This window comes from Malaclemys terrapin, chromosome 16 (genome assembly GCF_027887155.1).
Source record: "Malaclemys terrapin pileata isolate rMalTer1 chromosome 16, rMalTer1.hap1, whole genome shotgun sequence".
NCBI classification, from domain to species: Eukaryota; Metazoa; Chordata; order Testudines; family Emydidae; genus Malaclemys; species Malaclemys terrapin.
In genome coordinates, this window is record NC_071520.1 from 28,818,764 (window position 1) to 28,835,008 (window position 16,245).

At 47.7% G+C, this 16,245-nt stretch overlaps 1 protein-coding gene across 1 annotated transcript in view; it reads left to right on the plus strand.

Moving 5' to 3' along the window:
- The first annotated feature begins 402 nt into the window (after positions 1-402).
- The window catches only part of WSCD2 (WSC domain containing 2), a 138,393-nt gene continuing 122,550 nt past the window's right edge, over positions 403-16,245 (plus strand). The window contains exon 1 of the mRNA XM_054006898.1: positions 403-879. The gene's annotated coding sequence lies outside the window, so the exon portion shown is untranslated. The remainder of the gene's footprint in view (positions 880-16,245) is intronic.

Sequence of the window (16,245 nt, forward strand, 5' to 3'; positions counted from 1 at the left end):
ATAATAAATAATAACAACCATTGCAGGCTGCTGCTGCTGACTCCAACCCATTTTGGGCCCCTTTGAGCCATCCCGGCTACGCGCTGGCTGTTTGTGCGTGTGCATTGCTCCATTCTAGGGAGCATTTTCCCTCTGTGACTGTGCATTCCAAGTGACCTTTTTAACGCTGGCTGCCTGGGCGTGCTTCTTCTGGGGGCGGAGGAGCGTGAATAAACAGAAAAGGGGGGGGAATCTAGAAGCAACAGACACCCCATTAAAAAAGTGGAAAGATGGCAGTTAAGGAGTTAAGCAGTAGGCAGTGCTATAGGCCTGCGAATGGCAGCGAGCAGCAGAGTGGAGCTGCAGCAAGGAGAGCTGGATAGAGATGTTAAGTAACGGAGCTCAGAGAGCCTCAACCGCATCAGTAGCTGGAATCCTAGCTACAGGGCCAGGCTTTCCCCTCTTCCCCCCCCCTTATCAGGCAGCGGTTGGCATGAAAAGCATCCTGAGGGGAAAGCCGGAGTCGCAGGATGGACAGAGATTCTGGGTTGCATGAGGGGGAATTGCAGTGACAGCTACTTCAGCACTGCCATCCTTCCTGGAGACGAGGACTCTGAGACACACACACGCACAGGCTGGGGCTGCTGCATTTGGGGGGACGTCCTCTCCCTCCTGCACATGCTTACTTTGCTGGTGCCTTGGTGGAACGCAAAGCGAATGCCCTTCTGAGCAGGGCGGCGAGTGGAAGGAGAGCTGCTGGAGGAGAGGGTCCTGGTAGGAAAGGCAGAGACTGTACAATGCTGTTGGAAGGACCCAGGGAGCACACAAAGCAGCCGGGGAGGAGCTGGTGCCCTGGCAACTGACCTCTGTGGAGTTGTGAAGGGACTGCACAGTGCTCAGGTAAGGGGAGTAAAGTGGGCAGTGCTGGGGGCTGGTTATGCTGGGGCTGATGGAGAGGTGGCGTATTGTATATTTTTAATGTTGAAAGCATTAACAGCAGATTCTTTGCCCCCCAAAATGTATATAAGGTACTGGGGGGAAGCAGGAGAGGACGGGTTATGGGGATTCCCAGAGGCCAGAGGGTTACTGACAAAGTTTCACTTTGGGCTGCCAATAAAGCTGCTCTTTAGAATGGGAATCTGCTCTGTTATCTTCCCCCATCTGCATTTAGCCGTATGGGAGACGCTTTCAGGACCTTTTAAAAATGCAGAGCGTGACAAATGATGGACAGACAATTGCATTTCCACTCACACTTGTCCCCATTTAAAACAAAAAAAACCCACACTGGAAATGACCCGAGTGTCTGTTTCGGCTTCTCAAAGCTGGGAGTGGGGAAAGGAGAGGAGACAAATCTTTTGTTCATCTATAATGAGTGTTTTATGCTGTCTGTGTAATGAAGTTTTAAATCAATATGTGAGAGCTTCCTGGCTCGGAAGGGGTTAAAACTCCTTTGCAGGGAGGTGTTAATAATTCTATTACTGAGCGTGATTTCTCACCATATTCTGCTGGTTTAAAAAGGAGAAGGGGGGGGGGGGAATCTCTCTCCTTAGACTTTGTGCAGGAACATTTGCAGCATGGGAAATTGGAAAAAGCTGGTAATCCTTTCAAATGAACTTTCCTGATTCCTTCTGCATCCAGGCTAACTTCTTAGCATTTTTTAAATATCTATGTTAAGAAAAAGGGTGAGAGTGAGCAGGAGAGTTAAATAATAATATGAAGGTTACCTTGAGCCTAAGATTAGAAAATAAATAAATAAAAGGAAGTCTCTGCTTCTCCCAACAAGGCACGATTTCATAAACTTTCTCTGCAAATGCAGTAAGCCCACCAAGGGTTTGAACTGAAATATGTGGAGTGGCAAACTTTGGAGAAGGGACGCGACTGAGGGGAGGGGAGAGGGTAGTAGGTGCTAGGGCAGAGAGCAGAGAGGTTTAAAAAGCTGGCTGGAGCCCTTGGAAGCATGAGATGTCTGATACACTTCAGTGACCCTTCCAGTCCAGATTGTTCCTTATTGCACCACTGGTTCTCCACTTGCTGGTTTACTCTGCTCAGATTATTTTAACAAAACATGAACGGGGTTGTACAGGGACCACCGGTCTGGAAGCATCATCCCCAAATTAATCCCTTTGCTCTTATTGCAAATGGAAGAATCTTTCCCTCTAAGTTCCACTAGAGTTTTGCTGAGCTATGGTTTTAATAGGCAGCCCCTTTTGTGTGATTAGCCCCTTGTATTGACACGCTACATTGCAAATGACTGGCTGGCCCTCCATTCATCTGCCATCCCTGAATTTCGCCTCCTTTCCGTCTGGATTTTCACTGATGGTTATTATTATTTATGGCAAATGCAGTTCAGTGCTCAGGAGAGGGCAAGAACTGTGCCGTGAAAGAACAGTCTCCTCCAAGTTTTGGGCAAAACACCGGGAAGCTATGCTGATATGTAAGGTTAGAGCGTTGTGTCTGTCTGAGCCTAGGGAGCCAAAAAATATAGCCTTGGAGAAATACGAGATAGAAAAGCATCTAGTTTCCCCCCTGCAAACCGCAGGGTTGTCCCTGTTGTCTCTATATGTCTCCAGTACAGTTGTAAAGGTCCCAACCACTTGCCTTGTCTTGCATTCTGCATTGAAGGTCCCCCGGAAATCACACATGAACCCCCCTTGTCCTCTTCACTCCCAGCATGGGCATGGGGCACGGGGCCATCTTCTCCCTAAAGGTGAACTGCCACCGTTTCTGCTCCAGCCATATCCAGGCAATCTTCCCATTGGCTTCAAGAGGAGGTTTGCCTACGTAAGGACTGCAGGAGTTACCCCTGTAGCTGTGGCTGGTCCAAGAAACACTAAGGCAAGGTCTGATGGTTGGGGCTGCATGTTCTGAGACCGACTCTGCGATGTTACAATTGATCTCCCCGCAGAGAATGGGCTTCAGGTCCTGTGTGTATGATCCACCTGGACATTTTTAGCCTTAATCAATTACTGCCAAATAGGGATTGAGGGGGTCCACGTTCTCTGTCATTTGCTATCGCTATTTCACCACTTACCCATGTGCTACAGCCGGAGATGGGATTCCAGCTCTCTCACTCAGTAGGAAGGCAGCTAGTCTCCTCCTGTGTTGTAGTGAGCAGACATGAGATGGGGAGGGAGAATGCCACCTGCAGAAGTCCAGGGTGCCAGTCTGTGACATGGGCGGAGGCAGAGGGAGGGCCCACAGGCAGGGACATGCAATTTCACTTTTCATGGGTGCGACCTTTCTCATGGCAAACAAACTGTTTTGGTCTTCATCAGGCCTTTTATTAACACATTAGGGGCCCGATTCTGATCTCAGACTGGTGTCTATCTTGAGTAAAAACTCTGAAGTGAATGGAACGCTGGTGCAGATGAGATATCAGAATCAGCCCTGGACTCCTCTTTAATAACCGGCAGCTGCTGTGTTAATGCCCAGGTAGGGTGCATTAGCGTGTTACTTTGGGGCACGGTGCAGGGAGTGGGAAGGGGGTAGATTGGCTGGTACGTGCATACATTTTGTATTGCTAGACACACCCCTTGCTTCCATGGCAGTTCAGGGCCTGGCCCCCAGCCCAGCTGTTCACATTGGCTTGTTAAAGTTAAAGTCACTTGTCAGTGAGGAGAGAAAACTTCTGGCACAATTTGGACAGTGCTGGAGGTGAGCCTGAGCGACTACGTTTGGATCCAGGTCTGTGTCCCCAAATTGCAGGTTTGTTTGGTTCTGGTTTGCCCCACTGTAGAGACAGAAGCACGATGCTCCGGACTGAATCTGAACTTCTCCAGGGATTAGAGGCGTCTGAGCTCAGATTTTCGTTTGGGCCCGTCCCTGGGACAAATGTATATAAACTCAGTGAAACCCCTGGACAGATATAGAGGGGGCTGCATATGTGATACGTACAGTCTGCCGCCTGGTGGTCTTGTGTCCATGTGTGTGTCATGGTGCTGGTGAAGCCTTGTGGCTTAGCATTCCTGGACATACTCATTTTCCAGAGTGAATAATCCACGCAGCCTGTGCATCACTTGCTGCCTGACTGTAATTGACAAATGCTCTAAAGTGGTGTTTTTTCAGCTAGTTAATTTTGGACAGTGCTGCACGGGAACTACTCGAAGCGATTCTCTAATGCACTCGGCACGCCGCTGCTCTCTCCCATTCCATTCTTCCAGCTCCTCTTTGCAAGAAGCCCCAATTTAATAGGAATTGCTGAATAAACTCACGGACGCTGAAAGCCCAGGTATAATTTGATTAAGTGCATCGGGGAAACAGGCAGCCCAAGATACAGAGCAACACCTTGGCATAAAGATTTCTAATTAGAACGAATTTGCTTTGCTTAAATAAACAAATCAGGAGAAGAAACTGTCAGTTGCTAAGCGCCCCTCTGGGTCGCATCCCGCCAGCACATCACATCCTGCTGCAAAGGATTCACAGCAACTCTCCGGTGGCTCAGACACAAGCAGGGCTTAAGTACCCCCTGTGGGTGCAAATTTGCACCTCTGTGTATCTGAAGAGCAGCTGCAAACAAGGGGAATTCACTCCTTGGGGGAGCCCGGCCACAATCTCTCTGTTGCCTTCTGCTGGGGGAGAGCAGTTTTCAGTTCCAGCTGGACCCACCTGATGGAAGCTGCTGAGGACCTAACTGACCGTGTGGTACCATGGCTGCTTTGGGCATTGCATAAGTCAGCTTCAGGGCCCCACAAAAGAGGGGTTACTGCGACTCCCTTCCAAATGCAGTTTCCACTACCAGAGGCCTTCAGTGCTGATGGAACCCAGGCAGTGAATCTGGCCTCATATCTAGATTTAATAAAGGATGATGCATGTTACGGTAGTGCCAGCCTGGGGCGCTATAAAGCTTTAGTCACCAGGCGTTGGAGATACCCCACCTCACTCCATAGGGAAAGGTGGCCCGCAGATCCTGCTGTCTTACCACTGAAAACTTTACTTGGTAAATCTTCTAGGCTATGTAGGGGTGGATTGGTTAATGCTTGGATAGAAGACCTCTAGGAAAATCCCACGTATTATCCAGGATGTGTCTGACAAAAGCCCGAATGTGGTATTAGCTGGCACTGTGCTGTCAGAGTTGTTGTATTTTAGATGAGATGGAAATCCAAACTTAGTCGTACAAAACACAGATTTCCTCCAAAACTGGATCTCCTTCTCTCCCCATTAGCAAAGAGGCCCAATTCCATACCATCGCTACAGTGTGCAACCTTTTATTGCAAAAATAGAGCTCATTTAGAAGCCATCTGAAAGGTGTCGCCAGAGTTTTTGGAATGGTGTTAGAGATGAGATTTGAACTCCACTGGATTTCAGGTGCTTTGCTTACCAAGAAAAGAAGGTGATCAATGTTCTAACATGCAGGAGCCGTCTATTGGAGGCAATCAGAACTGCTCCCCTAGGTCCCTGTTATTTCAGATAGCAGGGCCATGTACTTTTGGAGGAGTTCGATCCCTGGTGTGAAGCACAGTGACGAATGTAAGGCTCTGTGGTGGCCGCAGATTTCTTGCAATATATTTAATAACAAATTTCTTTTTTTGTGCACACACTATCTTCATGTTGTATCTCAATTAAATACATTTTACATTGTACATTCATTAGCAAAAGAATCCAATTAGACCACTCATCAATATGTCATTGTGAGTGATGGCTTTTCCTTTCAGGGTCTTGCACCATCAAATCTTCTGATTCATCACTATCATGAATCTCTTCTAACAACAAAAATACGGGATATAAACTAGACGCTCACTTACAGCTGTCCTTAAACTGATGGCAACTTGACACGGTGTTAGGTCTATTACACTCCAGTTGTAGCCAAAATACTCTTTTTTTTTTTTTAAAGAAAAATCTATTCTGTAAGAAACTCTTCTTCTGATTACTTTAGTTTTAAATACACTGATAAAAATAACGTCTCCTGCTTGGAATGGTATTTTTGCTTGCACAGTCCTGTGCATAATCCTAGATTACTGAAATCCGGGGAAAGACTCTGCGTCTAAGAACTGGAGAAGTGTGGTTTTATAGGTGAGATTAGTTTTGTCTCCTTTACACTGCGAGATGCTTGGGGATTATTTGGAGACACCACGCATTTGACCTCCACATGCAGTCTTAAGGAGGAGCATTTCAATGATTACTGAAAGGGATTTATCATGTACTACCTGGTAGGAAGCTGAATTAACCTTCCAAAATCTTCTACTGGAACTTCCATTAAATGGCTTACTCCCCTCCCGTAGTAATAAAGTCCAATACTCCAACTTGCCCAATGTCTGCTCAATAAAACAATAGAGGGTCCTGTGGCACCTTTGAGACTAACAGAAGTATTGGGAGCATAAGCTTTCGTGGGTAAGAACCTCACTTCTTCAGATGCAAGATGCAGTGCATCTGAAGAAGTGAGGTTCTAACCCACGAAAGCTTATGCTCCCAATACTTCTGTTAGTCTCAAAGGTGCAACAGGACCCTCTGTTGCTTTTTACAGATTCAGACTAACACGGCTCCCCCTCTGATACTCAATAAAACAATGTTATTTTTAGATACACATTAGTGGCTTGATTTCAAATGTTGACTAAGACCAGCATTGGGTCTTAAAGTGAGTACCACAAATTAGACTAGTATTTTGTCGTCAGTTTCATATTAGGGTGCTGCTCCTTGATTCCCGATGTCTATACAGCACGTGTCTGATCTGCAGCTGGTATAAATGGTCATAGGTCAATTGATGGGCCTATGACCATTGACAGCAGCTGAGGAGCTGGCTGCATATGTATCCCCCATATTACCTACATACAATAGAACCAAGTGTTCAGGTATGTGTTATAGGAATACGCTGAGGGTAGGGATAGGATACAAAGGGACCTAGACAAATTAGAGGATTGGGCCAAAAGAAATACGTTGAGGTTCAACAAGGAGAAGTGCAGAGTCCTGCACTTAGGTTGGAAGAATCCCATGCACCGCTACAGACTAGGGACCGAGTGGCTAGGCAATAGTTCTGCGTAAAAGAACCTAGGGTTACAGTGGACAAGAAGCTGGATGTGAGTCAACAGTGTGCCCTTGTTGCCAAGAAGGCTAATGGCATTTTGGGCTGTATAAGTAGGGGCATTGCCAGCAGATCAAGGGATGTGATAATTCCCCTCTATTTGGCATTGGTGAGGCCTCATCTGGAGTACTGTGTCCAGTTTTGGGCCCCACACTACAAGAAGGATGTGGAAATATTGGAAACAGTCCAGGAGAGGGCAACAAAAATTATTAGGAGGCTGGAGCACATGACTTATGAGGAGAGGCTGAGGGAACTGGGATTATTTAGTTTGCAGAAGAGAGGAATGAGGGGGGATTTGATAGCTGCTTTCAGCTACCTGAAAGGGGTTCCAAAGAGGATGGATCTAGACTGTTCTCAGTGGTACCAGATGACAGAACAATGAATAATTGTCTCAAGTTGCAGTGGGGGAGGTTTAGGTTGGATATTAGGAAAAACTTTTTCACTAGGAGGGTGGTGAAGTGTTAGAATGGGTTCCCTAGGGAGGTGGTGGAATCTCCTTCCTTGGAGTTTTTTAAGGTCAGGCTTGACAAAGCCCTGGCTGGGATGATTTAATTGGGGATTGGTCCTGCTTTGAGCAGGGGGTTGGACTAGATGACCTCCTGAGGTCTCTTCCAACCCTGATATTTGATGAATCCAGGTGTATTTTATAAGAATCTGTCCTTGACTTTGTCATTTTTTTCATCATTAGGACAACTGCTGGTATTTGTATTTACAAACCTGGAGCATTAAGGGGGTTCGTGTGCCCTGTGGGGGTGAATTGCATCAAATAACACTGAGGTCCTGCAAAAATAACCCCCCAAATTGTTCTCTTCCTGTAGGGAGGAAGGAATTTGGAAAACTCCAGAATTCTATCTGGATATTTTAAGTCAGAAAGCAAGAGATTTGCAAGAGGAATGGTGCAATGGCTCAGAATCCAGCAATGTGTCCATTAACCCAGAAAAAGGGATAACAAGCCAGGCTACAATGACCTCCATTTTTCAGCTCTATTTGCCTGTATTTCTACATTACCTACCCTCAGTTAAAGGTAAAGGCCACTCTCTCTCTCTCTCTCTTTTGCAGGCTGCTAAACGCAAGCAGGCTGCTGACCCAGCAAAAAAAATGCCACGGGAGCAATGGGCCCTGGCTCCTAGTTAAAAAACAAATCTATTTCCTCCACCCCGGCGATGGTAGCAGTACATCTTTGTCTTCAACTTGCTTGCTATAACCAGGTGTCACTTCCACTTTGAGGGTCAGATTCACTCCACCGCTAGAGCCATTCTGGTGATGCAAGCAAGGGGATCAGCAAGCAGCCAGATCGTCCTAGCTGGGGATTCCTTTGGTGTCCTGCCCTTCCAGCTGCTGGCCTGAGAGTTGGGTCAGGGCAGAGGGCAGAGGGCCACCGTGCTCTGGTGGTTCCCAGCCATAGCCGGCTGGTGTACTTCAGAGCAGGCCTGAGATGTAGCACTGACCCTGTCGTCTGGGAACCACGAGCAGCTGCTTTGAAGTCTCTGCCACTCAAATGCCCCTGGATGATGACTGGAACTTTGTTCATAAAAGGCCCAGGAGACAGTCTGTAGAGCATCCGAAGAAGTGGGCTGTAGCCCATGAAAGCTTATGCTCTAATAAATTTGTTAGTCTCTAAGGTGCCACAAGTACTCCTAGTCTGTAGAGCATTGATCTAGGCATCTGTCCCCCACCCCACCCAACATGTTAACAGCTGATCAGATTGACCAAGAGGACTGGGGGGTGCTGGGGTTTCCCCCTCCCCTCACATTTTCTTTAAGGCTGAATTACTGTCAGGTGGGACTGGAGTTGCTTCAGCCAGTGTCTCTGATCAGCCAGACCGCAGCAGAGGAAAGCATCCCCCAGAAAGCCTGGCACTGTAATGCCGCCTTATGCTAGGTTAAGAACAGCCAGCGAGCTGCACCCCCCTGAAAGAGATCAGTCATTAACTAACGAATCCAATGGGAGAGTTGGTCCGACAGCCTTGGGCAAGTCATTGCAGCCTAAGTATACTGCAGGGTAGAGATGTGTCGCAATGGAGGGGACTAATTTAAGATGGATTTTTTTTCAAGTGCCTTTTTTTTTGGTCAAGAGAAGATCAGACCAGACCTTGAATTTATTTGTTATTTGAAAATAGTATCTGGGAAAAGGACTTGGTCTGTAGCTCGTTTGCCGGCAGTTTGGCATGAGGCAGTGTGGCCTAGTGGTGAGAGCAGAATTGCGGGGTTCTGTTGCTAGCTTGCAGCGTGCCCTTGGACAAGTCATGTCCCGTCTCCGTGACTCAGTGTCCTCACCTATAAAATGATACTGACCTCCGTCGTAAAGCACTTTGAGATCGACAGCTCAAAAGGCCTCTGCAAGTGTAACCCACACAACCCACACACCTCTTGGGTGTGTTGTTCTGTCTCCTCTAGTGGCACCGAGACCACTTAGAGATTAAAGAGTCTGCTACAGCCTTAGCTAAGAGCCATGTGGTTTTTGACTCATGCAGAAGAGGCTCATGTATTTAGCTCCAGAGGTCCCAAGTTGAATCCCGCCTACAGGCGACCGGGGTCTGTCGGTGTTACATAAGAGCTAGGTATTATTATTACAAGCATTCAATATTTGATAGTCCAAGTCCAAACTGTTCTGAATGGCCTTCACAACATCCCCTGGCAATGAGTTCCACAGGTTGACTGTGTGCTGTGTAAAGAAGTACTTCCTTTTGCTTGTTTTAAACCTATTCATTTCATTGGGTGACCCCGTAGCTGCAGTATTGCCAACTCCAAGCATTAAAAAACCATGAGTCAGGCCTCCAAAAATCATGAAATTGACTTAAAAATGAGGAATTAAAAAAAAAATTGGGGCTTACTTTATTCCTTTTCTGATTTCTCACCCTTTAGGATGCACCCGAGTCACATTTTAAAGCTTCCCTGGACTAGGAACGACAGCTGAGAGTCTCACCTAGTCACATGAATCTAGAAACTGGGGCTTTCAGAAAAACATCCACTCACGCGCGAGACTTGCGATCAAACAGCAAGAGTTGGCAACGCTGCATAGGTCCCCTGTGACCCTGGTCAGCTGGGTCACAGGTGCGTGTAGTTTAAGAGAGAGGCTGGGGAAAAGAACCGAAACAAGTGTTTTTTTGGGAAGTGGGGCCCCTATATCCAGCTGTGGGGGAGGTAGGTGCTCCTGAATGAGGGATCTGGCTGCGTTCAAGTTTTGTTGGCTGTTTAGACAATATGGTGAAAGATAGATATGATTTGAAAAGAATCCAGAGTATTTAGGCAGCAAATAATAAATAAGACAGTAAATATCATAATGCCACTGTATAAATCCACCGTACGCACATACTGCATGGAGTTCTGGTTGCCCCATCTCAAAAAAGATATATTAGAATTGGAAAAGGTACAGAGAAGGGCAACAAAAGTGAATAGGGGTATGGACCAGCTTCTGTATGAGCAGAGATGAAAAAGACTGGGTCTGTTCCGCTTGGAAAAGAGGCGACTAAGGGGGGAGATGACAGAAGTCTATAAAATCATGACTGGTGTGGGGAAAGTGAATAAGGAAGTGTTATTTACTCCTTCACATAACACAAGAACCAGGGGTCACCCAATGAAATGAATAGGTTTAAAAAAAAAAAAGGAAGTACTTCACACAGCAGGTTTCAGAGTAGCAGCCGTGTTAGTCTGTATCCGCAAAAAGAAGAACAGGAGTACTTGTGGCACCTTAGAGACTATAAATTTGTTAGTCTCTAAGGTGCCACAAGTACTCCTGTTCTTCTCTTCACACAGCACACAGTCAACCTGTGGAACTCATTGCCAGGGGATGTTGTGAAGGCCAAAAGTAGAACTGGGTTAAAAAAAGAACTAGATATGTTCATGGAGGATACGTCCATCAGTGGCTATTATCTAAGATGGTCAGGGATGCAACCCCCATGCTCTGGGTGTCCCTAAGCCTCTGACTGCCGGATGCTGGGACTGGACAACAGGGGATAGATCACTCAATAATTTCCCCATTCTTTTCATTCCCTCTGAAGCATCTGGCACTGGCCACTGTAGAAAGGATACTGGGCTAGATGGATCATTGCTCTGACCCAGTATGGCCATTGTTATGTTCTTAGAGAATGCAGTTTTGCCTCATTCCTTCTAATACACACGATATTACACTACTTTATTGTCCTGATTCTATGGTGTACCCAAGGAGCATGTGGTCCAAGGTGGCAGGGGCAAAGATGTCTTTTGAAGCCACTTTTTGTCCCTCCCCCAATTCTAGTGTCATGGCGAGGAGTCCCCGGGGGGCACTCTTACATATAATTTGACATGTTCTTTTTCTTACTGTGTGAGCAAATGTTCAGTCTTCGAAGAAATGTTGTGCTGCTAATGTGGGGATGTGGATTTTTGGGGACGTGGCTGCAAACTGCAAGGGAGTTTATTCTCTGCCTTAATCTCTCTAACTAAAGTCAATTCCTGGGGCAGAACTGAGCACTGCTGTTTGGGCTGACAGGTTTGCCTGCATGTCATTGGTCACCACCTCTGTTCAAAGACTGGTGTACACAGTATACAATAACCAATTGACACTGAGAAAATACCCTGACCTCACATCCCTGATTTCTCTGGCTGGTTGGAGGTGTTCAGCGTTGCTGCAACTAAAGGCTGAGGTTCATTCAGCAGCACTGAAGGAGTGAGCAGAAAGTCTACCATCAATGTCTTGCCCACATTTGACATGCTTGAGTTTCACCACATAGAAATCAAGGACACTATCATGTCCTTCCAGCTGGCAATACTCTTGAAGAGTGTGATCTCCATAGCACAATCAGTTCTTCCTCTAGAAACTTGACCCTGATGAACTGACAAGGACAGAATTATCTTTTTGTAACTGCTCAGATATCTGAAATTGGAATTGAGCATAGTCAAGCATACCTTGGGAGAGCTGCCATCTCTTCCTAGAAAAATGTGTCCTGGGGAGTTTTCAGTAATGACAATGACAGTTCCCTTCTAGCTTTCAACTCTTCTAACACATCTAACCAAAGGATCTGTCTGTGCTGCAGCCCGGGGAGCAGTCTGATGTCAGCTGTTTCGGCTCTTGTAGCCTGTCTCCCAGCAGAGCCAGCTCAGTGAACAACTCATCCCTCACAAACTGTAGCAAGAAGGCTTGAAAACCTCGAGCTGTCTGGCACTGAAGAGTAACCCACCTTCGGGGTCTGCAGGCCGTTCAAAGCCAGGTAGCCTGCCCATGGCCATGGGCAATGCAACTCCCTAGCCGAAGGGGCCCAGATCCTCCCCCTGTTTTCAATGGGCAGTGGGATCTAGTCTGTATCTCTATGGCTGCTTCTTTCACTTCGAGGCTGAGGAGACACAGTACAATCACTCTTTGCCCATGGTGTGTACCCCTGAGTATCCCACCAGGGGAGCCCATGTCTGCCAATCTCCGTCCCGGGGATGACACAATGAAATGATGCGTAAAGGCCTCCAGGATGTGCTATCATGACAAAGCCAGACTTCAGGGAACCTGGGGCTAGCCAGTCCCACACCCGCTTAGCCAAACCTGAGTGCTAGAGGCCAGATATCCGAGACATTACTGCCAGCCTTGGCATACTAGGACTATGCCAACAACCAAGCCAGCTGGTGTCTGGAGCCTACCACACAACGATATAGAGGCGTATGGTGCTGTACGATCTGTTTGATGGCTGGGCTCCGGCCCACCCTGCTGCTATCAGTGGGTTGGCTGCTGGTGCTGTCGCTGCCCCAAAGTGCTCTCCTCCTTCTCCGCTAGCCGGTGGCCTAGCCCTGCCTGCTGTGGGCTCTGATGCAGCCTGCCATGTTCTTTTCGGCCTGGCTGGCTCTGGCGTTGTGTCGGGGAGATGCCGGCTCTTCTCTCTTTAATCCTCTTGCTTCCAGTCCACCAGAGCCCGTTATACGGGTGTTGCTTTGGGTGCTTAGCACAGTAAAGAGTATGTTTAACCTTGTGCCCACCGCAGTCCTGGCTCCCGGTGTGAGAGGCTTGCTTGTGAGTTAGCCTCGTGGTAACGTACTCTCCTGCACACGCTACTCTGCCCCTCGTGGCCCAGGCCAACAGGCAGAGACGCATCCCTCTGAGTGCTGGAGCTCTCCGTGAGTCAGTGATGACTCAGCCACTAATGTCACCTCCCAGCGTCCTCTGGTTCCTGGGCTCACCCCTCGTTCATGGCAATGATTGCTGGGTGAGGGCAGCTCTTTTCCTGGTCTCTCGCCACAGTCTTCTGCCAGCCCCTTGTCCTTTCCGCTGATTTTTCCAGTGTTTCTTTTCCTTGGCTGCTGAGGGAAGACTGAGTGACTCAGACCCCTCCAGCATGCAATGTTCACTACCTCTCCAAAGGAATCTGGCCAGAGGCGTCTCTCAGGTTGCCAGCTCCCCTCAGACTTTTGCCTTCTCTTCTCCGAGTGGATCTGGCTGTGAGATTTCACACAGGTAGACCTCCTCCTTCTCACTTGCCTGCATGCCTAACTGCTGCGTGCTGATTGCCTCATTTCAGGGTAGGAATTCGCTCTTGTGCCTTGACTTCTTGCACAAGGGTCCAGCATTCTCTCTGCCCACTGCTTGCCGCAATCTAAATTCTCTCTTTGATGCAACACGGCTTGCCGTTCCGCATCCATACTTCTTGCATTGAGACCTTTACATCAGCTTTAAACAGGGACGCCTCTGCTCATCCTCTCCTTGAAAGACAGCCGAAGAGGTCGCTGGGACTGCAGCAGCCAGGAATTTCACCATACATGCCATGGGCTCCCTGGGATAGCCGCTGAGGTTCCATTGCTGTGACTGTCAGTCCGTCGGGGAGGAGGGCTGTCGCTCTGATCTCCCCCTGGCAGTTTGAATGCCGCCTGCCTGGTGTTCTCTGAACCATCTGTCTACAGTAAACAGCTGAAATATGCGTAGGTGTCGGATTAATACACATGGAACCTAGCCACTCCAAAGCCAAGACTTGTGCTGTAGCCTGGGTGTTGAGGAGGCTAGAGGTGGGAGCTCATGAGTTATTTGTGCTCACTAGCTGCTTGGAGACCCAGGCAATAATTCCACTGCTGGGCCTAATGCACTGGCTAAGTGTGAGACCGAGCTCCAGGTCCTCAAAGTTATTTAGGCCCCTAACTCCCATGGAAATCAATGGGCGTGGCACCTTTGAGGGTCTGGGCCCGTGTCTCCATCTAGGTCGTATTGGCAGGGCATTGGCCTAGAGCTCAAGAGACCAGGGTCCAATTCCTGGCTTAGTCACCGATTTCCTTTGTGCCCTTGGCGAGTCAGTTAGGGCTTGTCTACACTATGGGGGCTGTTGAAGTGCCGTCGCTATGCTGCAGCAAACCCATAGCATAGATGCATCCTATAGCGATGGATGGGGTTTTTCCATTCCTGCCGGTAACCCACCTCCCTGGGCGGCGGTAGCTAGAATGCTTCCATTGGCCGAGCTGCGTCTACACCAGGGGTTAGTTCAACAAGGCTACGGTGCTCAGGGGTGTGAATTTGTCAATCTAAATTGTTAGTGTATTCCAGGCCCTAGTCTACCCTATGCCTCAGTAATCTGGCCATAAAACGGGGATCCCAGGAGCGTTGTGAAGATAAATACATTAATAATTGGGAGGTGCTCAGGTGATGAGGCAACCTAAGTACCTACATCTAGATAGAATCTATTCCCTTTTGGCAGCGTGGAAATTCAGTTGCATTGATATCTACCGTCAATATAACCGGACATCTGCTAACAATACAGAGATGAGCCCTGCTCTTTGGGAGATATGGGACGACTCTATGGTGCTAAGCAGGCTGGGGGCTCTGGATACCAATCCCCTAAAACATTGTTTAATGTTGGACTGTGACTGGGTTATTTGTTGGGCCATTTATTCCATCTAAATTAATACAACAGGTATCTCCCAGACCTCCCTGCCTGGAGAGCTTTGCAGTCCCTCCTTTGTTAGTCATGATCTCTCCCCATCCTCCCTGCTTGGGCAACTCCCCTGGTCCTGGGGTCTTTTCCTCACTCTGCAAACCACAGCTGGGCTTTCCCCCTTCATTGCAGCCTTCTGCTGTGTTTTGTAGGGCCATCACCCAGATCACTCCCAGGATGGCTTGTTCTGCAATCGGATGGCTTGCCCCAGCCCTAAAGGGGCGAGTCACCCAGTTACTGGGCTAATTCCACACTGTAGAGAAAGGTCCCACACGCTGTTTTTCCGTTGGTCAGTTACAGGATTTGTATCTATATAGGGCTAAAATCCTGGCCCCATTGAAGTCAGTGGCAAAACTCCCATTAACTTGGATGGGACCAGGATTCCACCCAAGGAGTTTTTAGCTTGCGTAAAGGAAACCGTTTCTGACAGGAGAAAGCTGAAGAAATACTAGGGGCAAGTCTGCAAAATGCTATTTTTGTCTTTATCCTTTAACCAGCAACAGTCTCTACCAATTGAGATCCAGCTGTAATGCAGCGTGCATGCAAATTCTAAAGGGTCTACAGAGTAGATACCACGACAACCACGGAGCCTGTAAAGATGCAGACAGACAGCCCGTCTGATTGAATAGCTGCCTCATTTGAGGCGCTCCCATTTGGGTCTAAGCAGCCCCCTTGCAGGGAAGCATATGCCATCACAGGGAGATAAACAGCCCTTCTCCACTTGCATCCCAGTGTGCACCTCACTCCTGAGGCAGGCTTGGTGGGGGAGCTGACACAGCTAGGCATCTGCTGTGTGGGCAACTGGAAACAGGCCTGGGGAACATAGACCTGCGCACTGCCTTCTCCGATAGGGGAGAGTTTGGACACATGAAGCTCTGTTCTGCTGCTTGCTGGAGAAAGCAGGAAGGCTGATCTTCAGCTAATGTGATAGAGAGACTTGTCCTATTTGTAATTTCATATTCCAACATGCTAATATCATATTAGTATTATGGTTATTCATTTACATTTGTGAAAACAAACATTGATCTAATACGCTGTTCACTGCAGCACAATGGAAGATTGCTAGTTTAATGCAATTAGCCTTTCTTAGAAAATGATAGAGCATCTCTGCTCTTTCCAGAAACATTTTCAGGCCCTGTTAAAGGAAACCCAAGTCCTGTAAGCTAAGATAACACTAATGGAAAGTGTCAGATAACACCAGCTTGTGGTTGTTACTGGGTAATTAAAATAGTAATACAGTAACATATTGGTACATCACAATGGGCTGGCTACAGTTACCTGGTGCCCTGGCTTGAATTGTAAATGAACGCATTCTTATTTATGTTATTACAGTGATTTCAGTGTCACCGTTACCCTGGCTGTTTTAAACCGTCTGATC